Below are 17,396 nucleotides of genomic sequence, written 5' to 3'. Positions count from 1 at the left end.
GGGAGGGGATTACACAAGCACATGAATATTAAGATGTGGGGACCATCAGGGGCCATCCTAGACTCTGTCCTCTACACTATTTGAACAGTGAATATTAATATTGTCTGTACTCCTGCATCACAGTACTCTCCAGAGGAAAATTCACTGTATACCAGATGATAACTTTGATCTTCTTGCTTTAACTCCTTACCTCATCCATGATTATCACTAACGAAACTTTAGGGCATATCAGTGGTAAAACAGAATCCTTATTCTAGAAATTTCATTAATAGCCAACATGAGATAGGACCATTTGTGTATTGTAGGTAAACCAACACGTTATCACCAGGAGAAATGGGTCAGAAGCTAATATTAACCCACTAGGGGTGGTAGCGTAATGAACAGCTCATACAGGGAGGGTGTTGATCAGTGACTCTGACCCTGTTGGAACCCTGCTTGGAAGATCCTGGCTGTGCCTGGTATTAAGCCATCAGCTGCTCAATAGTAGGGAGATATCTGGTGGGAATTCTGGGAAGGAGTCTGAGTGGTAGAGAGAGAAGACTCTGGGGGAGCTCAGGGTAATTACATTTACTAACCATTAGAGACATATTTTAATAATAATTGGTGTAACTGCAAGCAATACTGTCTGAATATCAGCTCTTATTAATAGCTAATATATAGTATTGGTAATACATAGAGAAAGAATGCAACCAATATTGCCTATGCCACTGTCTAAGCTCTATCAGAGGGACTAGCAGTCTATGTGATTTGATCTATAGCTTTTCATAGAAAGGCCCAAGTCGAAAGGACAATTTATTCAAGAAAAGTTCACTGAGCACCTGCTATGTGCCAGGTCCTGTTCTAGTTTCTGGGGATGTAGGAGTAAACAAAACAAGGGAAGAAAGGCGTAGTTTGAATTGCAGTGCTTTATTTCCATAATATAAACATGCCCAGCAATCTTCAGGCCTAAACACGGACTCGTCTGAAACCTCAGGGCGTTTACCCGTTGGGGCCTATTACAAACAGTAAAGCACAGGGGCCCGGTTCCGACCGGGACAGTAGGGAGCTGTCCGTCATCACACAGGGATCTAGCTCTCCGGAGCTTCGCAGATCGTCTTAGGGTATCTACTGCCTTGTTCTGAAATTAGAGTAGGAGGTTCTCTTCCTCTGCCCTGGGTGATGGCAGATTTTGTTAGTAGTCCAAGCTGCTACTTCTCCTGTTTTATCAGATTTATAAAAAAATATTTTATTTATTTATTTGAGAGAGAGAGACAGAGATAGAGATAGAGCATGAGTAGGGAGGAGAGGGAGAAGCAGACTCTCCACTGAGCAGGGAGCCCGACGTGGGGCTCGATCCAAGGACCCTGGGACCATGATATGAGCTGAAGGCAGATGCTTAAACAACTGAGCCACCCAGGCGCCCCAAGTTTTATCAATTTTTAAAGCAACTCCTGCTCCCTTAATATTTTGGGGCTGGATCAAAATACAAACAGATGAGCAAATACCAAATGGCTCCGTATTTAAAAGATATAAATCAAGCCAACAAAATAAATGTTTTCTATCTTCCACCCTTGACAAATGTGCCTTTATACGGATCTGCAGGCCAGTTTTGAATTTAGAATTCTTGGACACTTTCAGGGCTTGTGCCCCCCCGCATGGTGGGGTCGGGGGAGAGCAGGCTTCTGACCTGCGTGCTGCTCCCTTCCATTTTCCATCCCTGCCATATCCTTCATTGTGCAGTGCCCAACATACACTCAGGGGACCCAGTGTGTCTGGCGAGGTTCCACCCACATGCCCCTCAAACAGCTGCTCTTTGGTTCCCCTCATCCCCTGGAGCATGGGGCTCAGCCGAGGCTTTCGCAGGCCCTGGGAGTGGACATAGGATCCTGCTGGCAGGGAATTCCAGGATCAGGAGCCCAGAGCATGGTCTAGAACTGTGCTCTGAGACACAGCAGCCACTTTGTGGCCACCGAACACTGGTTGAGATGTGCCGTAGGTGTAAAGCATGTGCTGGACTTTGAAGACTTAATATGAAAGGGGAAGTGAATATTTTATATTCATGATTATATATTGAAATGCTAACATTTTGGATATATTGAGTTAAATAAAATATAGTATTAAAATCAATTTCACTGGTCTCCTTTTTACTTTCTAATGGGACTACTAACAACTTTAAAATTACGTATGGAGCTCCCATTTGTGGCTCCGCTAATATTTCTCTTGGGCTTTGCTGGTCTAGGAGGAGGAAATAGGGGTCTGCGAGGGCACATCCGCTTGGCACCTTGGGCTTCTTGCTTGTGAAGAGGAAGAGCCTCAGCAGAGCCCTCTAAAGCATGGGGTCCCAGGCAGAAGCCCCCTGTGGTTTTGCTTTAAGCTGATGTTCAAAATGAATTTGCTTTTCCATCTCTCCTGGCTAAATGATCTCCAAATCCCGCTTCCCTTTGCTCACAGGTGGTTTTACCTGAGGTGAAAAGATCATCTTCACACCCCCACTCCCCCATCACAACTACTTCTGAATAACCTGTACCAGGCACTGGAAGTAAAATTGTTGTATTTTGACAGTGATCTTTGAGAAGCTGTCATTCTTTGGATAAGACAGGATTCAATCACTGAACAATTTTTTCTGTAGTCCCAGAGCTTCCTCCCTCCCTCCCTTTTTAGTCTGGAGAACACATTTATCTTTCTGAATTGATTCTTCTAGTAGAATGATGACATAAGGATCAGGAATACCTTTTTGGATTCAAGAGGCAAACATTTTACTGTATTTTAGGAGTTAACATAAACTGTTAAATTACAACACAGATACTGTCTAAGAAGAAAATTTACTTATCTAATCTCTAGAGAAAGAAAACTGTAGCTAGTCCCTTATGACTTGCTTAAGAAATTCAAGCTTATGGTATATTGCTTTATGACAGCTTTAAGAATTTACAATGAAGGGGTGCCCGGGTGGCTCAGTGGTTAAGTGCCTGCCTTCGGCTCAGGTCATGATCCCAGCGTTTTGGGATCGAGCCCCGCATTGGGCTCCCTGCTCAGCGGGAAGCCTGCTTCTCCCTCTCCCACTCCCCCTGCTTGTGTTCCCTCTCTCACTGCCTCTGTCAAATAAATAAATAAAATCTTAAAAAAAAAAAAAAAGAATTTACAATGAATGCTCTAGACTATGGCTTTAGGGTTTCAACAGAAGCAATGGCTTAGTTAGGAGGGTTGTGCCTTCTGTTCCTGAATAAATCTGATTCAAGTTCACAAGTAGGAAGGATTAATAATTTAGATGTTTGAAATCTCTTTAGTTCATTACCTCTTTTCTTATTGTGGCAGCGGGTGACTAACTCTTAATAAAACTGTTTTTTCCTCCTGAACACATAGCTGGAGCACACTACCCAGCCTCCCTTGCAATTAGGTGTGGCCCTGCAACTGAGACCAGCTCTGAGATGTTAGCCCATGTGATGTATTCCTGCCCACATTGTCACGGACTCTATCCTTTTCTTCCTCTGCGTTCTGGATGCTGGATGCCCAGTATTCAGGGGAGAGATTCAGAATCTGCATTTTAACAAGATCTTCTGGCCAATACCTATGCACATTAACATTTGAAAAACACCGCCCTAGGAGATCACAGAACCACCTACATGGAGAAAGCAAAGGTCCCTTCCTTGTGGTGGAAAGTAGAGCCGCCCAGGAGAGCTGCCCCTCCACATGCTAGAAATAAAAGTTTATTCGTAGTGAGTCGCTGCGATTTGAGGTTAGTTTGTTAACAACAGTTAGCCTTCCCCAGCTAATAAAATCACAAAGTATTTGAAGAACTGTGCACCTGTAACGTATTCCTTTCTTACCAGTACGCTCTGCCCACCAGAATGATCTTATTGTATACCTCCATTATCCAAATTATTTAATAAAGACGAAAGTAGACGTTGTAAGTGATGTTTGTGAAACCTGGTAGATAATTTTTAGAAATCACCAAAATTACAAAACGTTGGCGAATTTGCATTTGCCCTATATATATTTTATAAATTCCCCTCTATCCCCCATCTTTCCACCCTTTTATTTTTTCAGCTGCTTCCTTCACTTCCCAGTAGCACCAAAGGGGTGAAAATTGTCTTTGCTTCCATGATGGGCGAGGAGATCACTCATTTACAAAATCCCCATGGAAGCTCGAGTATAGGGAGATGCGGAGGCAAGCGTATAAATTTTCATTTCTCTTATTTTCACTTGACTATCTTTAATTTCCTTAGGCCACGTTGATTTCTATAACTTCATTATACAAGTTGAAATAAGGTCAATCTTTATTATCACAAGGGATACAATTATTTGTATATTCATCTGTTCATTCGTTCTAGGTATAGAGAATCATCCAATCAAAGATAATCTGTTATACCTATGTCAGGCATAGGACAGCCCTCAAAAATCCGCCTGTAAGGCGTTAATAAGACTTACTGATTTTTTTCCCCCGTAGATTTGGAGATGCAAGGTATTCACAAGATGGACGAGTTCCTTGGATGTGTATGTGTGTGTCTGGATGACTCCGAGCAGCTGTCTGTGTTGGATTAGGCAGAAACCATATTTTAAAACCTTCTCCCCTGGGGCGCCTGGGTGGCACAGCGGTTAAGCGTCTGCCTTTGGCTCAGGGCGTGATCCCGGCGTTATGGGATCGAGCCCCACATCGGGCTCCTCCGCTAGGAGCCTGCTTCTTCCTCTCCCACTCCCCCTGCTTGTGTTCCCTCTCTCACTGGCTGTCTCTCTCTGTCGAATAAATAAATAAAATCTTTAAAATAAAATAAAACCTTCTCCCTATAGTTATACATCTTAAATTAAGAAATCCAGGTAATTTTTCCTTACTGGCTTACATTATACGTATAACTAAATTATTAAAGCACCAGCATGTCTACATCTCATCATTTTCCTTAGACACATATATGCACGCTGCACTTACATGCATGTATACATGAACACACAGTCCCATGCACACGCACACACCTGCTAAAAAGGAAAGAAAAAGGAGAAGCTGTAAGGATGTGTACACACACGCAGGCACACGGGCTCAAGCACACGTGCCTGCACAAATCCCTTCAGCCTCTCCTTTTTTTGCCAGTCATTGTAGGGAGGAAGAACCACTTCCATTTATTGCAAAAATTCAAGCAGAAAGGTGTAATAATACACAAGAACCAGCAGCCTAGCCGTAGAGAAAAGATTCCTTGAAGCTTTTTGCAACTGGGCTCTACCTGCAGTAGGCACATGTTTCCCAAGACGGGAGCCATCAAGGTGTTGAAGAGATTAAGTGCCACTGCGGTGGGGTTTTACCAAATTTTAGCCTTCCGTCACTTCTCACCTAAAATATTGTGGGGGTTATATGTGCTGAGGTGTTTTTGTGAGTTTTTTTTTTTTTCTTAAAGATTTATTTATTTATTTAAGAGAGTGAGAGAAAGAGAATGTGAGCAGGGGGAGGAGGTGAGGGGAGAATCTCAAGCAGATTCCCCACAGAGCGCAGAGCCAGATGCGGGGCTGATCCCAGGACCCTGAGATCATGACCTGAGCCAAAATCAAGAGTTGGCTGCCCAACTGACCAAGCCACCCAGATGCCTCCCACCCTTTTTTAAAAGAGGAAGCTGGTTTTTTTGTTTTGTTTTGTTTTGTTTTGTTTTCTGAAGCAGGAGGAGGAAACAACACACGTCCTCTGGTTTATAAGACTTCACAGCCTGATTGTTACTAGTCTTCATGGGCTGATTGTTACTATCCTGATTGGCAAAGAGGGAAACGGTAGCAATCACAAAATGTGAGCCCAATTAGCCTGACTTTTCATACTGAAATCTGAATTATTAACAAGTGCTTTGTGGGCCTTTTTTCATGTAATCCTTACAATAGCCCCGTGAGATCGGTACTGTTTTTCATGTAATCCTTACAACAGCCCCATGAGATGAGTCATATGCTGCAGAGGAGGAAATAGAAACAAGGGAGTTAAGTTACCTGCCCAGCGTCTCCTAGGCTTCCAACCCAGGTCATCCGGCTCCAGGGGCGGGCTTCTTAATCAGCCTTCCGATGCTGTGCAGTCGACCTGCTTGCCCACGCCTCGAGGTCATTCCCTGAGGCTTTGCACCCTGTGATTCTGGCTAACTCACTTAAACTTGGGAGTTTCACAAAGATTCAGATTGCTCAGGGATATGAAAATGGCTCATGGGCAGGGTGGGGCTTCCAAGGAAATCCATTTCATTCCCTTCTTAATGGGCTCTGCTAGTTTGCAAAAATCAAGAACTGTGATGATTTAAGATGTGTTTGAACTCTTTCAGATTTCCATAGAACCTCACTCAGCAGTCCTTTTGAGATGATGTCATAGTTCTTCTGTGTAAGCCAGCATTGCCTTCCAGGGGAAGAAGCCAATGTATTTCACAAATGTTATCTTATCCTTACAGCACCCTGGAGGCTCAGTGAGTGGTATTTAGTTACCGTTTAGGGGACTATAAAAATTAGTGGTTTTTAAAGTTTATTTTTATACAACTGAGAACTCATACACTTATATGTATAGGCTGTCTATATAATATTGTATATCCTGTATCACATATTATGTATCTACACACGCATATATCTAAAAGTTTCATGAAACACTCTTAGTATATGTGATATGTCTTGATGTGTTGCATTCTGTTCCTTTCTTCTCCACTGAGAATGCTGCTTGTGACCCGCAAAGCTGACTGTATTACCTACAAGTGGGGTCTAACCTACTGTCTGAAAAGCATGGACTCCCCAGCATTTGTGGACATAACTCAGGCAGTGCCCCGCCCACCCCCTTCGGGTATTTTGTAACGACCACCAATTGTGACTTTAAAACTTGAGTTTCAAGTACATGGAAGGTTAGCCGTTTGGTGTTGGAGTAGCACCATGTCCCACAATCCCTTCTACGTGCTCGCTGGATACTTATGAGGGCCACCTGCGGGGTAGGCCCTGGCATGACAGCAGGGACTCACGCTGAGTCAGTCCACTTGAGGACCTGGCCATCTCGTAGGGGGAGCCAGAGAGAAAATAAATGTGTCCTCTATCCGGTGGCAGGAAGTGCTTCTGAAGAACGATGAAATCAGCTAAACCACAGCAACGTTTGGGCAGAGGGCTACTTCCCTTGCTTTTCCCGGATCTCACTTCATCTGAGGCTTTTCTTGCTGTCAAGCACTGGCTCCCAACCAGGGGCAATGTGGGCCTCCGAGAGGCATTTGGCCATTTGTGTTGTCACATCTGGGGGAGGCAGTGCTGCTGATTTCTAGTGGGTAGGGACTGAACATTCTGCTAACATCCTACAATGGGTGCAACAGCCCGTCCCCCAACAAAGAATTATTGACCTCAGAACGTCACTGGTGCCAGAGCAGAGAAATCTTGCTCGAGAATCGCACTCAGGGGTCCAACAGCCTTCCTGCAGTAGGCATGGAAAGGTAAATCCTTTTGTCGGGGATCCCTTTTCCTGGCCCAGGAGAGCCTATGCCAGAGCCTGTCTCGGGGGGCGGAACTGTTTTCTGTTGAGCCCCAGAGTGACTGGTACCAGGATGTGGCCATCATGCTTACACTTGCCAAGAGTATATCCTGATAAAATGCGCGTTCAGGAAGAGAGCCATCATGATGAGACGCCTTGCTCTGTTCTTCTCCAGGAAACTCCCACCTCAACCGGGTGCTGGAGGTTCCAGCAGGAGCTGGCCATCAGGGCTTTGGGCCTGTCTCGTGGATTTTATTTAAAAATACTCCATGAACCCAGGTTCTTGGGATTAAAATAACTGAATGGCACCCTCCTGCCCCTTCCCCTCAATAGACAAGTTAGACAGAAGTGTCCGCTTTGTTATGGCTGTGGTTCCAAAGGAAGATGAGAGAGTCACTTCCTTTTCAAAAACATGTCAGACTGCTGTCTTTCGTGTCCTCTTGATCACGGGCCCTCAGCTGCTGGGATTCCCCATCCACGAAGTAGTTTGAGAGGATGCTCAGGCCCCCTGTGCGAGAGACACCCTTCCAGACTTCTAGGGCCGCAGCCTCCTGCTCTGGGTGGAGAACACAGCAGGTGCGTGTCCCGCCTGGGTGTGCAGGAGAGAGGCCCGCACGGTGGCTTCTCCCTGGAGACCGGCTTCAGCCCCGGGCGCCCCTGGCGGAGGCAGCACGTGCAGGACTGCTGAGCCACCCCGTCCGGAGCTGGGTGCCCGGGTCTCCCGTGATGCCTGGGAACAGTGTTTTGAGCCTCCCAGCCACAGGGCCTGGAAATTCCAGGATGGTTTTAGGAGTAAGCTTGAGAAGAGGGGAGCTCAGAAAAAAACTCCCTAGAAAACCCTTATCATCCAGCTCTTGGGGGTCCCGGGAAATACCACTCTTGGACTCAATATGTGGCCAAGCCTTAAGTGGACTTGGTCGGGGTATACGGACTGCTTGCTAATTACCCTTACGTCTGGGTCCTCACCCCTTCTGAGGGCCAGGAGCCTCTCTGTTTACCCCCAGGTCAGGAGGGACTTGGTGCCCTGTTCTATCTTTGGATAACCCACTGGTGCATGAGAACTGATCAAACACGCAGTGGCACGGCTGTGAGTTTGAGGGTCACAATCATGTCGGGAGGCGGCAGTTTGGGTGGCTGGTAGCCCACACTGAGGTCCTCGTGCAGAATGAACCCATCAAGCATTTTCCTCCCTGGTTATACAATAGAAAAGGAAGCAGGACATACGGTTGTCGCATGGAAAGGAAAGGAGTCAGGTTGGTTTTCTGGGCCTTCAGAGCCCAGGCATGTCTGTTGTCTGGGGCATCCATTAACAGATTGATTGGCCTTGCTTGGGAGCTGTTCCACACGCAGGAGAGGCACTATGCTGTGTGTCATGGAATGGCCATTCGGGAAGCAGGACCTTCTTGTTACTGGAGGCTGGTGTGTACAATTATTCAGTGGTTTTCTGGCAACTTCTCTGTTTTGACCAGGAGTCTTCCCCACCTCAAATCACCTTCTCTACCCTCTCAGAAGCCTGGATGATTCTCTCATTCTCTTTACCATTTTCATACCATGCACCTGGAACTCATATTCTGGTTAAATATTCTAGCACAAGAAAGAGGAAGCAAGAGAAAACAGGAGAGGGTGTGTCTAAACACACTATTACTGCTAGAATTTTCAGTTAGTCATGCCTCATGACCTCTGTGCCATTAATCAACACTCTTTTCCCACTAGAGGCCAAATAGCGTGGTCATAACATCCCGTCTGTATAGTGACTTGCTTCGTTCATGCATACGTGTATTCATTCATTCAACTAAACTTTACCGAGTACATATGGTCTAGGCATGGAGCTGGGCTGGTCCTGGGGGAAATGCAAAGATGAAGACACATTCCCTCTCTCAAGCAAGTTTGAGTGGCATGGAGAAGACTAGATACTGGCTTAGCAAACTGTAAATTCTCCTGGATGACAGTGGTTTGGGATGAAACAGGGCACCGCACGAATGTCAGATGAGTGCACCAGTCAGTAAGGCCGGGTCACAGGTTCCTCAAGGGTGGGGACTGTGCTGAAGGGTCACTGGTTGCCACTGCAGTGCCTGGCGGGTGTGTGCTTCTTATGCATCAACTGAACTGCTGTGGTAGTGCCAAGGGGGAAGCAGAGGAGATGCTTTCTGGAATGATCCATGAAAGATAAGGAGTTGAGGCGACTGGCCTGGAATATGGGCAATGCTGGTCCCCACTCTTCCTTAATCTTGTCATGAATGAGCTCTCAGTGCATGAGGTTTGGATGAATGTGTCTTTATCTCGCTGCCATGAAGCGTCACTAAGAAATGCCCTTCTTTGCTCCCAGGTTACCACTAAGGTGGGTCCTCTTCCCCACCTCAGGAGTAATTGGAAGGATGTGGAATCCTGTGGAGGGAGCTTTCAGTTGCCAACAAAGGCAGTAAATTCCAAGGGACAAATCTCATGTCGAGCCCAAAGTCACCAGGCAGATTCTTCCAGTCCACACCTTAGTTAGAACAAGGTAGAGTTTGTTTGGTCTCACGTATCAGCAAGATAAGTCAGTTGTTTTCAAGCAATTTGGTTTCAAGCAATTTAGAGTGAGGAAACATGCATTATGGAGAACCATAACTGCATAACCCAAGAATGAGATGCACTGTCCCTTCTCCTTGCCCTCACTCCCCCCATGGGGAGAGATGACTTAGGGCATGCCTCCCCATGCACTTTGGATGATTCTGGAAGAAGGGGAGAATGGCCTTCTGCTCCTACACTTAGGTCTGCTGAGGATAGGGCCTGCAGACCTGCTCTTGTGCCCTCAGAGCAAGGGAGGAGAGACCACAGAAACAGATGCCACCAGGAGGGTTGAGGATTCTAGTCAGCACACAGAGCTGGTCGAGGAAGTGGCCGGGAACCAGCTGCTCTGTGTCCTGTTTCCACTGACGTGCCTTTACCCACATAGCAGCCTCTTCTCAGTCTTTGGTGCCAAGGAAGAGCAAAGAGCAAGCCTGAAGCTTTCTGGGAAAGCAGGTGCTAGGAAGTAGGGGAGGAGGCTGGGGAAGAGCCATCTTAGGGCTGTGAACGGTGATGAGTTCAACTGTTTGAATCTGCCTAAAACTTTACTAAGAAAGGGTGTTTTAAAGAGGCTGAAAATATAAGGTGCATTAATTTTATCTGTCTCCATGAACTATGTATATAACCTTCACTTGGGTCAAATATAGAGCATTCCACTGCCCCGGATGGACCTCTGTGCTCCTTTGCAGTCACTGTCTCCCCAGGATAACCATTATTCTAACTTCTATCACCAGTGCTTAATTTTACCTGTTCTTATTTTTTAACTCCACATAAATGAAGTCATATAATACGCCCTCTTGTGTGTCTGGCTTCTTTCCTTCAACATAGTGTTTATGAGATTTTTCCATGTTGTACCTATCGGTAACTTTTTTCCTCATTTTTAAATACCGTGTATCATTTCATAGTATAAATTAACCACATTTTTTTTATTCATTCACTTGTTGGAAATTTGAATTGTTTCTAATTTGGGGTACTTTTCAACGAAACTGCCATGAGCCTGCCTGTATGCACGCCTTTTGGTGGACAAAGGCACTCATTCTCTTAGACACATGTTTGAGATTGGAATTTTGTGTTGCCAGGTAGCTCTAGGGGAAGCTTTACACCTGGTTTGTTCAATTCTTCTGCCCGGGACAAAGGTAGCAAACAGGGTGTCTGAAAGCAGGGAGGTTGAAAAGGCTCTTGGGAGCAGGGTACAGGGATGGCTTGTGTGGGCCGGGGAGCAGGTAGTGGGAAGACCCTAGAGGAAGACTGAGGCCAGTCCAGCCAGAGACTCAGGAAGATCCATTAGGAATCACTTTTCACTATGTCTGGGTTCAGGGAAATCTGAGTAAAGGGCCAGAGGGGTAGATTTAAGAAACGGGAGATTTTTCGTCTTTCTAGCTTTGTCTACTAGCACAACGTAAAGTAATTGACCTGGGACATACCACAGGATCTTTCAGTTCTACTTTCTCATTTATAAAATAAAAAGGCTGTTCAGGGTGATTCCTAAATGATCATTGAGGTCTTGTCATCTCATTTTTTTTTTTTTTAAAGTATTTACTTATTTATTTGAGAGAGAGAGAGAAGAGAGAGAGCACACAAGCAGGGGGAGTAGCAAAGGGAGAAGGAGAAGCAAGCTCCCTGCTGGGCAAGGAGCCAGATTCAGGGCTCGATGCCAGGACCCTGGGATCATGACCTGAGCTGAAGGCAGACGCTTCACCGACTGAGCCACCCAGGTGCCCCTCATCATCTCATTATATGAATAGTAGCTTTGTTATGAATTATCAATTCAAGTATAAGAGAACAATCACATGGAGATTACTAAGAAAAGCCTGAAGTTGCTTCCTTCTGTTGTCTTAACATCCACCACTGGATGGTAAAAGAACATGAGAATCTGTCCTTCCTAGGGTTAGATCAGTCCAGCTGTGTGCCCTTGGTCCTTCACAGGCAGTGCCCGGGCCTCTTCTCGCCCCCCGCCCCACGACTCCATGCCTCGCATCTCACCAGGCAGCACTGTACCCCACAGGGGCCAGTCGTTTCCTCCCCATCTCACATGATTCAGCCACTGCTCCTGGCTAGAGGCTGGCTGTTCTGATGCGCTCACTAAAAACCACGTGTGAGGGTGGACACAGGTAGGCGGACCATTTTCTTTCCACTCATTTATCCATTCGTGAAGTAACTCCAGTTAGGGCCGCTGTAGCCATTTCCGAGCCACGCTGAGCTATGATACCTTTCTTAACATTTGTCTATGGCTATGGCTGCCAGCGCTGGCCTACCCCCAGACATGGCCTAGACCTCACTCTCCTTTCTTTCTAGAACGAGAGAGAGAGAGAGAGAGAGAGAGAGAGAGAGAGGGAGAAATATATATATATTACTCTCCTTTCTATATATAGATATATATGTTATTATATATTATATATATATTATATATTATAATATATATTATTATTGTTGTTATGTTACTCACCACACAGCACATCATTAGTTCTTGGTGTAGTGTTCCACGATTCATTGTTTGGCCATAACACCCAGTGCTCCATTCACTCACCGTTCTTGACTTGGGCCAAATCACCCCCAAAATCAGCAGTCCCCAGAGGATACTTCTGATTCCTACTGCTTCTCCCCCAGCCTTCCAGCTCAGGAACTGGAAAAAACAGTTCAGTCCCTGCTCATCAGGGGCTGTGAAATGACCCTCCCACCAAGACGGGAGGGGGCCCTGGAGAAATAAGATGGGGCTCTTGGGGGCTGCTAATTCACAGCCTACCCACACTGTGATATCTCAGGATGCTTCCACCTAAAGAGCCCAACCTCCTGCAGGAGGGAAACCCCTTTTCTTCTAAAACCACCCTGGTCCTTGGAATGGATGTATCACCGGAGACAATTTATTCCCCTCCCACCCGAGAAGTTCTAGACCTCATCAAGTTCTAGTTTCTTCTTTAAGAGCTGCATTAAAATATCTTTACAACTTGTGTTTATTGTTTGCTGAAGTTTAGCTATTTTTTAAAAAAATAATTATATTTATAGTAAAGTAAGGGCCATATCAATCCATCTTTCCTATTATTGGTTCCTAGTTTGATATCCAGTATATATATACAAACTCTTCACACGGAATGAAGTTTTGTCAAGAGTCCGCCTCAAGGCTGAGAGGGGCTGATGTGTTACTGCCACCTGGTGGCATATTACCTAAATTGCAGGAATATGCAACGAGACAGGACATTGATCATGAACATCTCAGGTAATACCACAGAATATTTTGAAGGGGAAAGGTCTTCATAATTACTATAAATAGTTCCACATGTAAGACTTAGAATATTCTGCACTTGTGGCAGTGCTGTGATAGCTCAAGAAAGAATTGATATCATCTGATCCGGGTGAAAGTCTCTCTCTTAAGTGTAAATATCAGTAAGCATAGTCTCTGAACATTCATAGAGGACATTTTGTCATGTGGAATCCAGCACGTAGTTCTGATCTGGTGAAAGCTCAGGGAAGCTCAGTCATAAAAATAATTAGAAAATTATAAAATAGAAATCTGGCTCAAGACGGTTTCTTGGAAAAATAAGATACTGCTTTGAGAAATGAAAAAAAGACAAATGAGTCCTAGCATTGGAACAGATTTTTCCAAAAACTGCAGGCAAAGATCTTTTTCCCCTGTGATGCAAGTTATCTGCTTTGCAATTCTCCAAGGGCTAAAATATATGCTTAACCGGCATCTGAGGCACATGGTGGGTCCAGTGCTGATTAAACTAGTAGATATTCCCACCGGTATAGGCCGCAGCGCTGGCAATTAGCTGTAACATAGTGCCCTGGAGGGGACAGGAAAGGCAAGCCTTCTCTGAGCCCCTGCTGCACACAAAGCATGTCTCTGGTCATAAAAGGAGCGATTATTCCACCAAGTTATTTGCACCGGCCCCTGCCAGCACCAACTCTGCATGACCTAGATGTCCCCTTCCTCCACTGTTCTGTTAACTGCATCCTTGAAGAGGCTGTTCTTTGTGAATGGAATCCTCTAGTATAACAGCGATTCTTAAAGTTTGGTCCCTGAGCCAGAAGGATGACATCACCTGGGAATTTGTTAGAAATGCAAATTCTCAGGCCCCACCCCAGACGTACTGAATCAAAAATTCTCAGGTCCCACCCCAGACGAACTGAATCAAAAGAGGCAGGCATAGGTGGCAGCCTTTAAGAGGCCCACTATCATTAAAGTTCACGAACCACTGCTATCTAAGGGTGGGTACCAATCCAGCATCATGGTCAGAAGAACACAACTATTTACCTGTTTGTTCTGGTGGGTCAAGAGTTCTCTATGTTGGTACAGCAGATCATCTCTTAATAATTCCTTGGATTTTCAGAGGTGGGAAATGAATGGGAGGTTAAGAAGGAAGTTTAAGCTTTTACTGGTGGGAGAACTGTAAGACAAGTTCATTTCTTCTCCATTATTTATGTGATGACTTAACGTGGCAAGAACTGCTGGAGTCTGTTGAAACCTCAGTGCATTGTACCTATGTGTTACATTTGAGCCACCATGTTGGTTGTAGCTCTGAAGTAACACATGTGTCCCCCAGAATCTTAGCACCAAAACTCTTGAGTTGGACTAGACAAAGGGACTTCCCATATGGCAGCTCTTCTAATGACTGAGTGTGAAAGACGCTCAATGCTTAATTGCATAGAGTGGATGCAGTTGTTGACTGGCTCTCTCCAACCTTTACAAAAGACAGCAGCAACTCAATCTCAGCCTTTATGATACATAACTTCTTCTCTTAAGACAATCTCAACCTTCGGTCATTATGGACTCAGTTGGCTCTCATGGGTGACTGTCTGAGAAATGCCCCAAAGTCTGTTCTTCTGAGGCACATTGAGGTTCATCATCAATTTTAAGAATTGAAAATTCACCCCATGTGTCTTGACAGCCAGACTGTCTTATAATTCTCTACATGTATTTGTATTCAGATGCTCTCCTGATCCTGGAAAGTCTGGTCGGGGGATGGAAACTTGACATTGTAATGCATGTCTTTGGTGTCTCTACAGTGTTGATAGTAAAAATACTCTGCTTTATTTGTCTCCATTTAATAATAATTCACATATTAAAAAGTCATTGTTGGACATTTTGGTTAGTTCAGAAAATGGGGAGTGGGATTTCCCATCCTTGACCTTCGTGACTAGGTGATTCGCAGATGAAGTAACTTGCTTTGCTGGGTAGTTGTTATGCCATCGGGATAGGTAAGACTCTGTTACGAGGCGTTTTGATCCAGGCCTTTGTAATTGCTGTACAGACAGTGTTCAAAGCCAGGTCTCTAACGACCATAAGGTGCTGACAGGACACTCATTTTTGCCATCATTCAGAGCTTTGCGAGAGAGCAAATTGCTTGTTACTTAAATGTGTCTGCCTTTGAAGAATAAAAGCTGAATTGACACCACTGGGATTTGAGCCTCCCCGGTGTAGGAATTCAGGAAATATGCCACAGAACGTGGCTTAGCAGGAGGACCAAGCAGGTTCCCTCAGCGTAATATACTATATACAGTCCGCATTGCGTGGAGGAAGACCTCTTCAACCAGATTTGGAAGATGGGTATTTGCTTGGATATATCTCAACAATGTGGTAAAAGCATCAGGTTCTTGCTAACCTTGAATACAAGAAAGCTGCGTCTTTGATAGTCCTACCAACAGTATGAGGCTCTTTTTTTCTAACCGGCAGTTGAGTGCCTTTTGTGTACCTAATACAAGGTGCAAGAGTAGCTCACGTTACAATTAATTTGAGTTACCAACAATTTGTCTTTATTATGCAAATATTCAGTGACAGCAATAGGAATGATTGTTACTGATGAATGTGTATATACCGGCAGATTACTAAGTGACCAATTTACTACAAAAAAGGGAAAGGAAAATTACTGAGATTTGCTGCTTTCTGCTCCTTGTTTTGCATTATGGTTCAGTTTGGATTTTTGCAACAATTCAGAAATGAAAATTGTTCTTTCCATAATGTTATCAGGGTTGATTTTTTTCCTAATTTTTTTTCTTTTGAAAATGTACAGCTTAATAACTGAAAAAAAAAACAAAAAAAACCCCCCAAGTTTTAAAATGCAAGGTCGGTGCTAGGGGTGCAACCCAGCAGCACTGTGGGCTTTTTAATTCAGTGAGCGAGAGATGGTGGGTGGGCTATTCTGGGAAAATGCTGACAGGAACATCCATCCACACTGAAAGTCGAGTGGAAACCTGGTCCAGATGAGAGCAAATTAAAATATGGATGATGTTTTCAAAGAAGCAGAGAATAAATCGCGGAAGTGCACACACTGTTTTAGATAAGGTCAGCAGCAATTTTGGAGTGTGCAAGAAGGAAAATCCATCCTGGGGAAATCTGCCAATGACTGTTCTTAGTTAAATGTTGGAATGGACAATATTGAGCGGTACTTTACAAAATGCATTCTGAAGCTCTTAGAAAGACATCTAGTGTTGTTGTCATGGATGACTTCCTTTTCATACTGTCTCTTGTATATGGTATATGTGAGAGAAAGAAAGAATAATGTGGGTCGGTCCACTTCCCGTGGCCCACCCTAAGCTAGTACTTTCTTGGACCACATAATAGAGTCCCTACAACATTTGATGGAGACCACGTCGGGCAAAGGTAGACGCTTCTGTGGCTGTGGTTTTGGAAATGTGCTCTTCCTAGCCTTCAGATATGCTATTAATTACAAGTTTAAAAATCCTCTTCTATTTGATCTGATAGGCTAGCCTTACTTTATGTTACTTTAAAATGAGAAGCTAAGTACTACAGGATACCAAATATTCAGTGGCAGTGCTCCGTTTCTGCTGGGACAAAGCAAGCCTGGCTTAGGTAATTGTGCTGTAACGTTTAAACCTGGGTGAATCGCTTCTGTCCCCGCAAACTGCTCTCGTACATTCCACATTCACAACGATCCATCTCTGTTGCAAGTACACCCAAAACCCAGCGTAGCCTCTGGTATAACTTGTGTGATTAATGGACTCTGGGTCCAGCCAATTCCTTATATTGTAGGTCTATGAATTACTGTAATAATATAGGCATAATTGCAGGTACATTTTTACATCTGCCTGGTTCTAAAGCAGTTTGATCATTCATTCACTGAGAACAATTATTAACCTTCAACCCGAAAGCAGTTCCAATTTGGTACATAAATAGTATGTCAATTTACAATAGGGTGAGGGGTGGGGAGACAGTGTAGTTTAAAGGACATAAATAACACACTAACCTAGAAACAGGGAGGGGGGCCTGCAGCAAGAAGAAAAAGAGATTGCAGAAAAGTTTGAAAACAAAGAAGAGAAGAAATACCAGAGCAAAAGTGCTCACATCTCAAATTAGATGTGGAGAGTGCTTTCTCCTTCCTCTGTGAAACTGAGCTGCCTCTGTGTGACCGAGTCTACCTTGGAGACCGGGGGTCTGGGAAGTGTCGGGAGTGAGGGTCTTCATCTCGGAAGG

At 44.6% G+C, this 17,396-nt stretch overlaps 1 protein-coding gene and 1 long non-coding RNA gene across 2 annotated transcripts in view; one reads left to right on the top strand and one right to left on the bottom strand.

Annotated features, from left to right (window-relative positions):
• Nucleotides 1–17,396, top strand: part of RGS6 (regulator of G protein signaling 6) — a 548,980-nt gene that overhangs the window by 216,451 nt on the left and 315,133 nt on the right. The window lies entirely within an intron of this gene.
• On the bottom strand, nucleotides 900–6,208 carry LOC103671465. The gene is made up of 3 exons (XR_570897.2): nucleotides 5,932–6,208; nucleotides 4,405–4,504; nucleotides 900–1,196 (listed from the first exon to the last, which is right to left on the bottom strand). It is a non-coding gene; the product is annotated as an uncharacterized LOC103671465 (long non-coding RNA).

Source organism: Ursus maritimus, unplaced genomic scaffold, assembly GCF_017311325.1.
Source record: "Ursus maritimus isolate PB19 unplaced genomic scaffold, ASM1731132v1 scaffold_25, whole genome shotgun sequence".
Lineage (NCBI taxonomy): Eukaryota > Metazoa > Chordata > Mammalia > Carnivora > Ursidae > Ursus > Ursus maritimus.
This window is presented reverse-complemented; position numbering and strand designations above follow the sequence as displayed.